This window comes from Phocoena phocoena, chromosome 19 (assembly GCF_963924675.1).
Source record: "Phocoena phocoena chromosome 19, mPhoPho1.1, whole genome shotgun sequence".
In the NCBI taxonomy this organism is placed as follows: domain Eukaryota; kingdom Metazoa; phylum Chordata; class Mammalia; order Artiodactyla; family Phocoenidae; genus Phocoena; species Phocoena phocoena.
The window spans coordinates 48,889,140-48,901,319 of record NC_089237.1 but is presented as its reverse complement, the minus strand read 5'-3'; positions in this window follow the sequence as shown (position 1 = coordinate 48,901,319).

Genomic DNA, 12,180 nt, shown 5'->3' with positions numbered 1-12,180 from the left:
GTTTTAAACTTTATTTATTTATTTACTTACTTATGGCTGCATTGGGTCTTCATTGCTGTGCGCAGGCTTTCTCTAGTTGCAGAGCACGGGCTCTAGGCGCACAGGCTTCAGTAGTTCTGGCTTGTGGGCTCTAGAGCGCAGGCTCAGTAGTTGTGGCACACGGGCTTAGTTGCTCCAGGGCGTGCGGGATCTTCCCGGACCAGGACTCGAACCTGTGTCCCCTGCATTGGCAGGCAGATTCTTTTTTTTTAATTTTTTAAATTTTATTTATTTTTGGCTGCATTGGGTCTTCATTGCTGTACGTGGGCTTTCTCTAGTTGCGGTGAGCAGGGGCTACTCTTCGTTGCGGTACGTGGGCTTCTCATTGCGGTGCCTTCTCTTGTTGCAGAGCACAGGCTCTAGGTGCGCGGGCTTCAGTAGTTGTGGCACGTGGGCTCAGTAGTTGTGGCTTGTGGGCTCTAGAGCGCAGGCTCAGTAGTTGTGGCGTACGGGCTTAGTTGCTCCAAGGCATGTGGGATCTTCCCAGACCAGGGCTCGAACGTGTGTCCCCTGCACTGGCAGGCAGATTCTTAACCCCTGTGCCACCATGGAAGCCTGATACCACATCTGCTTGATCCATTCATCTGTCGATGGACCTTTAGGTTGCTTCCATATCTTGGCTATTGTAAATAGTGGTGCTGTGGACATTGGGGTTCTTATCTCTTGATCCCAGTTTCCTCCATCCACTCTGCCTGGTAACCTTATGTAACGCATATCACTTCTCACTTGGATTAGAACAATTACCTCCTAGAACTGGCCTCCAGGCCTCCATTCTTGGCCTCCTCTAACCCATTCTCTACCCTCAGCCACCAGAGTGATCTTCCAATGCAAATCTGATTGCATCACCACCTCCATTGAATGGATTCCCATCATCCCTAGGTTAAGCGATTCCTTAACAGGGCATTGAAGACCACCAACCTGGCTCCAACTCTCACCTTTATCTTTGTCCCTCACTGTTCCCTCTGCCCTGTTCACCTGAATCTCTCCTACTTCATGCTCAGAGCTCAGTCTAAATATCACTTCCTTCGGGAGGCCTTCATTGACAGCCCTCCGCCACCTCTGTCCCCAGAGCACCATAAACTCACTTTGTCCTGTCACCCACCACTCTTGTTTTATCACTAGACCGTAAGTGCCAGGAGGGCAGAGAGTGGGCCCGGCTCCCTACTGGGTGCCCATGGTCTAACAAGAGCCTGACACACAGTAGGTGCTCCACGAGTACTTTCTGAACGGATGGGCAGTGCTGCCAGGTGGGCAGGTTATTCTGAGCTGGGCGAGCACAGAAGTAACAGGCCAAATGAATCAGTTGTTCTGGGCCCCCGGGACCCCGCCCAAGTTTCTGAAGGTTAAGTGCCTCCTTTCAGAATGAATCAGGCGCCGCTGCCTCTCCTTGCAGTGGGACATTCTAATCCAACGTCGCTTCAGTTCCAATCGCCAGAGACTCTCAAGCGCCCACGGGAGGAGCAGAGTTAGGCGTTTGTTTATTGAGCTGATACTGATACGTGAAGCCGAAGGTAACAAGCTGTAACTGAGCTTCTCCAAGCTTGACTGGAACCACCATCGGTTCAGAGGTTCAGATTTCGGCCCCCAGAGTTCAGCGTCACCGCCTTGGATGAGGGATGGTGATTAGTGTCACGGGTTTTCCACTACGAAGGCCACCTTCCCGTCAGTCATTATCACGAGACTGGAAAGAAAGAAAATCCAGTTAGGTTAGAACAGAGAAGGGTTGAGAACACTTCGGGGTATCTGCTGTGCTCGGTGAGAAAGCAAAGCCGGGGAGGGGAAAGCAGACCACAGCCCCTCCCCTGGCTCTGGGACCCCCAGAAGGACTCACAGGGTCCTTCCAATGACTAAAGGGTCCTTCCAATGACTAAAACGCTGCCCACAACAGAGTACAGAATCAGATCAGTCCTAGCATAGTTAAGCAAATGGCATTAACCACATGGCACATGGCAGAATCACAGAGCAAACTCCTACCGATGACACTGAAGTATCCTGAACCACTCAATTGGTCCACTGAGCCCCCGGGGACAGAGGCAGAGCTGTGTGCCCATCCGTTCCCACTGCCATCCTGGCCTCAGACAGAGTTTGCACATAGTAGGTGCTCAGTGGGCTCTGTTGACCTGACTGGGACAGGTCACCTGCTCACCTGTTGACACCACTCCACTGTCATGGTTACCATCGCATCGCACATTGGCAAGTTTGGGGGACGCCAGGCCACTTTATCCCGCTAATAAAGGCTTTGACGTAACTAGAGCAGGTTCTGTGCAGAACTAACCACAGATCAGGGGTTAATTAGTCAGCCCTGCTGGCAGTCCTCAGTCTTTAAAGGAGTAACTGATTTACAACGGTCTTGCCTCCCACTGGTGACTTTCCCTCTGCTCCCCAGGCCAAGGATGGGCTCCAGCACACCAGGCCCGCCCTCCGAGAGGGACCAGTTCCACAGAGGAAAACCCAAGGTTCTGCCCCGAACTGTGTCCCCTGCACCCTCACCACAGTCTTCCTCTGGGCATAGGAATTTCATCCCAAAGGAGATCTGTTTGTTTCTTTCTGTTACTTTATCCAGCAGGCTTACGCTGACCCAAGGAGCGTGACTAAGGGGAAATGGAGTATTTTCAGTCAGGGGCCATCACAGTCACCGTATCAAATATCTTTCGGAGAGGTGGATTTCATGACAGGTGTGTTTTTATTCAGGAAAAATAATGCACTTTCCTTCCAAGAACGCTCCCTCTCTCTCTCCCTTACCCCCATCTCACGCCAGGAGAACCCTCGGTGATGGCAACCACCATGTTTAGCGTGGAGAGACCATAACACCTGAAGGACAGTAACACCAGAAGACCTGGCTTCAAGTCTCTACTCTGTCTTTTAATGACTAGGTGAACTCACCAAGCCATACTTTTCTCTTCTTTCAAATGGGCATCAGCCCTGCCCTACTGGCGTGGAAGGGGTGGGGAGGGGGATTAGTGAGGTGATCTAAGACCTGGGAAGCTGCGGTGGTCCTTGTTGGGACAGTGTGGACAGGAATGGAGCCCCGGGTTGGTCTCAGCGCTCTTTCAGGCCAGAGACGTGAAGGAGAAGGCAGAGTGGAAAGGTGGCTGGGTTGGGATAGTTTCTAAAACTGCCCTTGCATTATGGATTGGGTATTTTTCCTATACATTTAAAAACTCAAAAAAATAAAATAAAAAATCAATTTTAGGACTTCCCTGGTGGTCCAGTGGTTAAGCCTCTGTGCTCCCACTGAAGGGGGCATGGGTTCGATCCCTGGTCGGGGAAGTTCTGCATGTGCAGAGTGGCCAAAAAAAAAAAAAATCAATTTTAGTGAAACAAAATTTACATCCTTTAAAAAACTGTTTTATCAAAGTAGTACGTGTTCATAGGTTAAAAAGTCAAATGGTACTAAAAGACATACTGAAAAACACTAGCCCCCTTCCCTTCCCACAGCCTCACCCCATCTTGGGGTTCCTTCTTCTATATATTTCCCTTTGTATTTATCCCTGTTTTTTTTGTTTTTTTTTGTTTTTTTTTGCCATGCCATGCAGCTTGCACGATCTAAGTTCCCTGACCAGGGATCAAATCCAGGCTGTGGCAGTTAAAGTCCAGAATGCTAATCACAGGGCCACCAGGGAACTCCCCTATCCCTGTATTTCTAATGGACATTGTTTCACTCCTCTCTCTCGAGTTTCCCTTTGTATACATCCATTGACTTCCCACAACGGGGGATGGTAAGGTGCCCCTCCCACACTGCGACCCCATCACTTTCTCCCCATCAATCGCCCCCAATGTGGTCACATCATAATTTTTGGCTAAAGCAATGGTCGGTGTTTATTTTGTCACAGCTATGCAAATAGTATTCATCTCAGAATGTCCCCTAACTGAATTATCTTCTTCCCCAAACCTGCTGTGGTGGTTTTAAAACATGTTCACAAACCCTTTGACTTTCCGTCTACCAAGAGGGGAAACGGATCCCCTGCCTACTTGATATGTGACTTGATTCTAAGGAATAGCAGGTGGCCGAAGGGATGCTGTGTTGCCTCTGATGCTGGGTCATTAAAGGTGATGTGGCTTCCCCCTCTGTCTTGGGACATACCCTGTGGAGCTCTGGGCGACCGTGGAAGAAGTCTGGCTCTTCTGAGGCCACCATGCTGGAGAGATTATATGGAGAGACCATGGAGAGAGAGACAGAGAGAGAGAGATGGATGTCTGAGGAGCCCCCATTGGTCCATCCTCCAGCTACTCTAATCTTCTAGTGACCCTAGCCCCAACCAGCAAGTGAGACATGCCCAGCTGAGCCCAGCTAATGATACTAAATGATGGTTGTTGTTTTATGCCACTAGGTCTGGGTTGGTTCTGCAATGGATAACAGGATCATTGTTCCCACTTCAGTCTCCCCGTCTCATTTGACTGCAACTTCATCTTTCCAGTTGCTCAGACCAAAAATCTTGGAGGCACTTTTGACTTCTCTCTTTCTTTCACCCCTCACATCTATTATGTCAAGAAATATTCTGGCTCTGCCTTCAAAGCCAACCCAGAGTCCACTCACTTCTTACCACCTCCAGTGCTGACACCCTGGTCCAAGCCACCGTCATCCTCTTGGGTCATCATGGTTGTCTTTTACCTGGATCACGGCAATAGCCTTCTAACTGCAGTAGCATCTTGCTTCTACCTTTCTGCCTGCTACAGTTTATTCTTTTTTTTTTTTTTTTTTTTTGCGATACGCGGGCCTCTCACTGTTGTGGCCTCTCCCGTTGCAGAGCACAGGCTCCGGATGCACAGTCTCAGCGGCCATGGCTCACAGGCCTAGCTGCTCCGTGGCATGTGGGAACTTCCCGGACTGGGGCACGAACCCGTGTCCCCTGCATCGGCAGGCAGACTCTCAGCCACTGCGCCACCAGGGAAGCCCCGGCCCCATTCTTTTCGCTAGTCTTCAAGTGCTCACTTCTACCTTAGGCCCTTTACACAAGTCATTCTTTTCATTTATTTCCTGGAACTAGTAGTTACTTTTTGTTTTCTATTTGCTTAGCATTCTCTATACCAATTGCTTATTTTTCCCCCAAGCGCTTCAGTATTTCTGGATATTATTTCCTATGTCCTCAAACATGTCATTTTCTTTTATTCCTTGAGTGCCTCCCTCCTGGTCCCCGCTGGACTGGCTGCTCTCTAGCCACTGTCATCCTGGCATCTCCTTTCACTGTCCTCCTGTATTGAATCCCACGAATCCTAGTTCCACATCTTCTTTCTTAGTTTCCGTTCTCATTTTGTTGGTGTATATCCTGCAGTAGCTGTTTCAGAGAAGATATACATGTGAGGTAAAATTTAAGTCCTTAAAAAAAAAAAAAAAAAAAAAAAAAAAAAAAAATTTAAGTCCTTTCATGTTTGAAATGTTTTATTCCACTTTCATATTTCACTGATCATCTGGTTACAAGTATTCGAGGCTGAAGGTGATTCTCACGCAGAAGTTCGAAGGCTTTGCTCCATTATTTTCTAACTTCTCTGTGGCTATTTAGAAGTCTAATGCCCTTCTGGATCTTCTGTATGTTTTTCTTTTTCCTTTCTGGAAGCTTTGAAAATCTTTTCTCTGTTCAGGGTCTGCTGAAATTTGTGCTGATGAATCTTGGTGCGTCTGTATTCATTGTGTCAGACACTTAGTGGGGCCTTTCAATCTGCAGACTCATGTCCTTCAGTTCTGGGAAATTGTATTGCTTTTGCTAGAATTTCCTTCCTTCCATTTCTCTTTTCCCCTGTTCTCTCTTGAATTCCTTCCTGTTAGCTGGAAACTGGACTTCCTGGAATGGTCCTCATTCTTATCTTTCCTCAATTATTATTATTGTTTTTAAATCTCTTTGTCTTTTTGTTCTACTTTATCTCCTGAACTTTCTTTTAAGTATTTATTAAAATAAATTTATTTATTTATTTATTTTTGGCTGCATGGGGTCTTCGTTGCTGCGTGCGGGCTTTCTCTAGTTGCGGCGAGTGGGGGCTACTCTTCGTTGTGGTGCACGGGATTCTCATTGCGGTGGCTTCTCTTGTTGAGGAGCACGAGCTCTAGGCACGCGGGCTTCAGCAGTTGTGGCACGCAGGCTCAGTAGTTGTGGTGCATGGGCTTAGGTGCCCTGGGGCATGTGGGATCTTCCCGGGCGAGGGCTCGAACCTGTGTCCTCTGCATTGGCAGGTGGATTCTTAACCACTGCACCACCAGGGAAGTCCCTCTTTTAAGTATTTTATTCTTACTCTCCTTTTAAAATATTTCCAAAATCTCTCTCTTTTTTTTTTTTTTTTTGGCCTTGTTGCACAGCTTATGGTATCTTAGTTCCGTGACCAGGGATTGAACCTGGGCCCTCAGCAGTGAGAGCACAGAGACCTAACCACTGGACTGCCAGGGAATTCCCCAAAATCTCATTCTTGTTTTCTCATTAATCCTTTTAAAAATAACATCCAACTCATTTAATGTCTATAACATCTTATTTTACTTCTCTGAAATAATTATTGAAAGGACTTTTATTTTCACATTTTTTTCCTGCTCCCATCAGCTTTCTTTCCTCCAGATTCCTTCTTCCTGTTTGTCTGTGTCTCTATCTTTCAAGTTGGAAGCTTTCCTTAAATATTGGGTGGTCCTGGACTGCTCATTCTGTCTAAGCCTGATTCGCTAAAAAGATGAACAGAGGCTGTGAGGGAGTGGGTGGGCTTGTCAATGGGAAAGACTTACTACAAGGTGATTGGGCCTCAAACTGGCTTTTTAATGGGGGCGGGACTCTAAAATGTCAGACAAGAGAGTTCTTTTCTCTGGAGCCATTGAGTTATCCAGAGAGAACTTTCATCAAATCTTCTAGCAGTGAGGGTGAGAGGGGCACGATGGGGGTGTGGAGAGGGCTGGGGTAAGCCTGCCTGTGATGCCTGCTTATTTTCAAAAGCAGAAGGGGGAAGGAGGTCTAACCACCCCTTATACAGGCCCTTTAGCCCCCCAGATTTTAGTGCCATTCCTCGTTCCCACCTTCTGTAGATCCTGTGCCTCCAAGTCCCCAGAACATAGAGTTGCACAAGGCCAACCCCTTCTGCTTGTTGGTCTCCTTCTCTGCAGAGGCCCAGGTAGTGATCCCCAGTTCCACCAAATCAGCTACCATCCTCCCCATCTTTCCAACTGTTTGTGGAACTGTCTTATCCATGTTGTCTCTTCTCCCATTTTCTCCCTTACAGGCGTATGTGTATATATTTTTATTCCTTTGCTGCCATTTTAGGGAGGTTTGGGAAGTGGGAAGTAAGCCATCTGCCATGCTTCCTAAGAAGCGGGTTGCATTCTAATAACAGAATTGGCTGTATTGCTCAAAGATAAGAGAGGGCGGTTAAAATACTCAATTTATGTGCGGGATGTGCATTCTCGCTCATAATCCACACGTGCCTTCCACCAGGGGCCAGCTCATCAAATTCCCAGGTGGTGGACTCACCTCCTAGAGCGGTTATGAAGATTCAGTGAACTAAGACAAGTAAAATGTACAGTGCCTGGCATTTGAGTACTAAAGTATAATTATTCTTATAATTTGGAATGTACTTGACTAAGGGCTCTGAGGATTTAGGTGAACTTCCAACTCTCCTCTTCTGTGCCCTGAAGCAAGAGCGTTCTTCTGTGAGCTTCTCCTGGGAGATCCACCAGCCCATGGGTCTCGGGGCTCTGGATTTTGAGGAGGCAGTGGGGAAATCCCTCTGGTCTTGGCCACTCTGGCTGTGCGTAATCGGCATATATGGGGCATCCCAGCTCAGCCCAAAATGTTCTTGTTTTTTGGCATGAACCCATCTCTTTGCAAACACAGACACTTTGTCTTTCTTCTCAGCCCTCTTTTAAAGTTTTCTTCTTCCTATTCCTGCTCATATACATCTTTTTCAACATGAAAGTCAGCCTTTAATTTGTAACAAAGAGACCTGGGTTCTAGTTCTGTCTTTGCCATTAATGGCTTAGAAGTAGCTCAAACAAGGCATCTAGATTCAACCTGCCTAAGTTTGAAGCCCAGCTCTGCCACTGATTAGCAGTGTCCCATGGGCAAGCACTCAATCTTCCATGGGCTTAGTCTCCTCATCTCTCCAGTGGAGATGGTAATAAACTCATAGAACTGCTCTGGGGATTAAAGACATAATCCATGTGAATCTCCCAGCCTGAACTCAGCGTTCAAAAAAAGCTACATATAACTCTTATTATCATGCCCAATTTAAACCCTCGGGCAAACTTTGTTACTTCGAGCACAACTGGAAATGAGGACTCTCAGGGGTTTGAAGCTTTTCAAATGGCTGAGGCAGAGGAAATGTGATCTCCTTGATTTTGTTTATAGCTTCGACTAAACCACATAGCAACAGAACAACATAGCAACTAATGAAAGCAATTCCGTTTTGCTCAAGTCAGTCAACTTGCGTTTTTTTTTAATGTCATTCTGACTTAAAAAAAAAAACTACTTGAGTAGGTTTCGTGTCATCTAGACAAAACCCTGTGCTGAAAGCGGTATTTGATTTTTGTTTCTGCCCGAAGCCGTTCTCATCATAAATTTATAAACGAATAACAAGCTCCCTCTGTTCTCACGAGCCTAGTTTATAAACGTTTCTAGATTGTTGCCACACTGCCCTCTAGTGGAACATGATGATTTCCTTGTCTCAGAAATCTGCAATTTCCTTGCAGATTTTTTTTTCTTTTTTTTTTGTTGAAATATAGTTGATTTACAATGTTTCAGGTGTACAGCAAAATGATTCAGTTTTATATATATATATATATATACACACACACATATATATGTATTCTTTTTAAGGTTTTTTTCCACTATAGGTTATTACAAGATATTGAATATAGTTCCCTGTGCTGTACAGTAGGTCCTGTTGTTTATCTATTTTATATACAGTAGTGTATATCCCATTTATTATTTATTATTAATAGTATTAGGCTCATTTGAAGATATGGCTTATCCACATATTTTACAAAACTTTAAAAAAAATTACTTATGATTTAATTCTCAATCCTTTGAACTCGGAGGCTTGGTTTTCTCCATCTAAGAATCTACCTTCCTGCAGAGCTGTTCTACTGGCGGGCACATCAATCTCACTCTTATGGTTCCTCTGGGTTCCGAGGGCTGCTCTCAAATTAGTCCACAGCAATTCTGATGGAGCAGGGAGAGCAGGCCTCACAGGGCCCAGGCCAATTGTTCTGCACAGGGGATGCAGTTAGAGCTCAAAGAAACTGCCTGAAATCATCCTTTTGTGCCAGTTTCTGTCCGACTTCTCCCCAGCTGGATGTGCTGATGATCTTGAAGGGGATCAGAATATGCCAGCCTAAAATATGCCACGTTGGCATAAGGATTATTCGGAGCTGGAGGTAACTGAGAAACAACAGATGCAGGAAAAGTTCTCTGCCCTCCCTTTATCTGCCTAAAAGTAAGGCATACATTTTCCTTGGAGGAAGGTGTCCCTCTGTACCAGGAAGAAGAAACTAACTCTTTTCACCAGAGACTGGGGTCACACCGAGATGAACCCGCCTAAACAGACCTTACTTAAATAACCCTTATTTTCCGTTAGTTTCCCCATATGTTTCCTAGTCACTTTCCCAGAATTTATCACCCTTAGAAGCTCACATTTCCTTACTTTTGTCTGGTCACTTCTTCACAATTTATTGCCCTTTGTTAAAATGGTATATAAGCCTCAAGTCTAGCTGCTTCTTTGAGCTTTCCCTTCTTTTATTGCACACAAAAATATTAACATCAATAAAAACCGTATGCCTTTTCTTCTGCTAAACTTTGTCGGTTTAGTTTGCACGTACCCAGATACGGAATATAAGAGAGTAGAGGAAACTTTTTTTTCTTTCCTGCAACCCCAGGTGTGGCGATAATTGCGAAAAGGGCAGGAGGTGGGTTAGCAGCCTTTGCTGCACCCTCCGGGAAGCCTCCAGGGAGCATCTGGCAGCTGGTTTGACTCTTGAATTTACTACCTCATCCAATTCAGCACCTTCAGCCGCTGTGCCTGACAGAAACCAACCACACAAAGAACCCAGCGCGCACTTTGCTCTGCCTCATCTTGACTTTCATGGGGCTTTGTGCGCTCTATGAAATGTTAATCCTCCAGGGTGAAACCCAAGCTAGTTTATCCTTAGAGCTACCCGGGCCAGTAGGGATGGTGAGCAATGAAGCACTAAATTTCCTCTCCTAAAATACAAGGGATCTATTCAACAAGCTCACTGTTGCAGCACAGAAAGCTATTCTTGTATCAGATCAACAGAGGGAACTGGTCCAAGTGCAAAGACAATTTGAGGTTTATGTTCTGTTTCCTGTGGAAAAGTGAAACCCAAGGGAAGACCACTGGTAGGACACAGCAGGCCCCACAAAGGTGCAGCATTTCTTAAACTTAAGTTCTGATCTAGCAGGTCTGTGCTGGGGACTGAGAATCCATACTTTAACAAGCATTCCTGGGGGGTTCTGATGCAGATTATTGGAGAGTCGCCCACATTCTGAGAAATACTCAATGGTGTCTGCCAAGATTCAATAGCAGATACCATTAAAATTATCAGGAGCACGAAGCCATGACAATATAGTAAAAGGATAAGTATCATTACATTTTCCAGGGTTTGGCTCAATCAGATTTTGCTTGGCCCACATAAATGCTAGTAGATAGGTATTTATAAACAATAAACGTATGTTTCACGTCCTGAACTGTACTTTCAAATAGAACATTAGGAAATAGTCATTATACATAGAGAACAGACTGGTGGTTGCCAAGGAGGAAGGGTTTGAGGGAGGGATGGAGGGGGAGTTTGGGGTTAGCAGATGGAAGCTTTTATATATAGAATGAACAACAAGGTCCTACTGTACAACACAGAGAACTGTATTCAATATTCTATGACAAACCATAACGGAAAAGAATATTAGAAAAGAATGTATATATATATGTATAACTGAGTCACTTTGCTGTACAGCAGAAATTAACACACTATAAATCAACTATACTTTGATAAAAGATATTAAAACTGAAAAAAGAAATAGTCATTACAGAACATTACTAAGTTGTAGTATACAAAATCAATACACAAAAACCTGTTGTGTTCCTTATATTATTATACACTAATAATGAACTATCAGAAAGAGAAATTAAGAAAATAGTCTCATTTACAATTGCATCAAAAAGAATAAAATACCTAGAAATAAATTTAACCAAGGAGGTGAAAGATGTGTATATTGAAAACTACAAGACATTAATGAAAGAAATTGAAGAAGACACAAATAAATGGAAAGATATTCCATGCTCATGGGTTGGAAGAATTAATATTGTTAAAATGTCTGTGCTACCCAAAGCAATATACAGATTCAGTGCAATCCCTATCAAAATTCCAAAGGCATTTTTTCACAGAAATACAACAAACAATCCAAAAACTTTTATGGAAGCATAAAAGCTCCCAAATAGCTAAAGCAATCTTGAGAAAGAAGAATAAAGCTGGAGGTATCACATTCCCTGATTTCAAACTATATTACAAAGCTATAGTAATCAAACAGTATGTGGTATTGGAATAAAAACAGAGACATGGATCAGTGGAAAGAAGAGAGCCAAGAAGTAAACTCGCACATATGACAAAGGAGCCAAGAATATACAATGGGGAAAGAGCAGTCTCTTCAACAAATGGTGTTGGGAAAATTGAACAGCTGCATCCAAAGAAGGACTGCCTTGAAAGGTGATGAGTTCCCCATCACTGGGAGAGTTCAAGCACTGGACAACGATTTGGCATCCTCTATATCTGCTATATAGGATATTTCAGCATCAGATTGGACCAGATAATTGTTCAAGTTCCTTGCAATTCCAAGAATCAGATTCTCTTAAAGGATAACTCAAAAATTCAAAAGTAAACCTATAGGCTTAAAAACTACCAAAGTTGCTTTCCAAAGTTCTTTCATGCAAAATGGAATCAAGGTGAGTAGAAACTCTAGTACCGTATACACTGAATACTTTAAAAGTTTGAAGGAATAGAACTCTTAAGATGTATCTAAGCTATCTGAAACGTACATCAAAATAAGAGGAGTATGGGACAAAGAACAATGCAATAGCATCCTTTGCTGATTTTCACAAGCCCCAGATAGGTAATCATGAGGGGCAATTTCTTTAAATTACACTCAAATTGTATGCTTTCTAAGGTCT